We start from the raw sequence: 1,379 nt of genomic DNA on the forward strand, positions 1-1,379 counted from the left end.
TTTGCATAAAGTTGAAGGATTCTGAACTTTGTTGCATCGCTGGACACGCCCCATCCGGTCACCAACGGTCGCTATCGCTCACTGTTGCTCGTGTTGCCGGAAATCGCCAGCTCTCCATTGAAATGAACGGGATCGTGTCGCTTTGTCGCTGCGTGTCACTTGTAGTGTGAACGGGACTTTAAGCTTCGCCCCCATACCCGTGTTCATTAAACCCCCTTATATTTGAATAATTTGATACTTGTAGGCTGAGGATGGGATGTGGGAAGAACTGGGATGTGTGGAGATCAGGAAAAAACGATAGGCCCCGATGTGCAGGTTGTGATTTGACTTTCAGGAAGCACTTGTTGAGTTTGCTTTTAGGACAATCTTCCTGTTTCACAGCTGGCCAGTCAATGTTTAAATTGGATTTCTAATATATTTCAAAAATTATATAATTATATATCTTATGCTTAAATGTTACTTAATCCTTAATGTTACTTAATGGTCCTCGTTTCCTGTTTATACTTAGGGTCTTTGGGGTATACATATATACATTTTTAATCATACAAATAATATATATATAATATATATATATTTTTTTATTTATTTGTTTTTTTACTTCTCATCTATACATTAATGATGTGTGTTGGGAGATATGAAGTACTTTTGTACCTGTTTACTACAAAATACCTCAACTGCACCATTAGCTTGCATGTGAATTATTTTTTAATGAAAAAATCACTTAAATGATGATCTAAATTTAATTGAAGTTGTTTCTGGATAAAGATGTGTTAGGTGTAGAATCCTGCCATCTGCTGGTTAGAGAAAATGTTTGAAAAATAAAGTGTAATGACCATATATATCCAGCAGAGGTCCATAGAGATCCATTCATTTTTCTCGCGATGATCACAGTGACATCACACCATTCTCATACAGTGATACTCACAGTGTGAGTAATATATGAGTTCATTGCAAACTCAAAAAGATGAGCGGGGTTCTTATTTCTGTCAGACATCTACAAAAGCGCTTATTGAGAATTAACAGATTTAGATGATGATGTTTTATTGTTTTGTTTGACGTTACCATCGTGGTGAGTAGTGTTTGCTTTAGTTGGGCTCTTGACCCTTGACTTTATAATATTATATTTTTTGGGGCTGCTGTAACTGTGTTTGAAAAGCACATTTGTTATGGCGAGGAAAACCAAAAACGAGACTGCAACCAGGTGATTTTGGTTTGTTACTGATGATAACAGCGCAACCTAGATTCAGTAGCTTCACCTAGATTCAGTATGCAGTCTTTGTGAGGAGTTATTAATCTAGCTTAAAAAAGGTTTTTATAATAGCTCTGTGATTATGCAGTATAATGCAATAAGTCATAATCATTTATGAAGGATTTTAAAA

This window comes from Onychostoma macrolepis, chromosome 15 (assembly GCF_012432095.1).
Source record: "Onychostoma macrolepis isolate SWU-2019 chromosome 15, ASM1243209v1, whole genome shotgun sequence".
In the NCBI taxonomy this organism is placed as follows: Eukaryota; Metazoa; Chordata; class Actinopteri; order Cypriniformes; family Cyprinidae; genus Onychostoma; species Onychostoma macrolepis.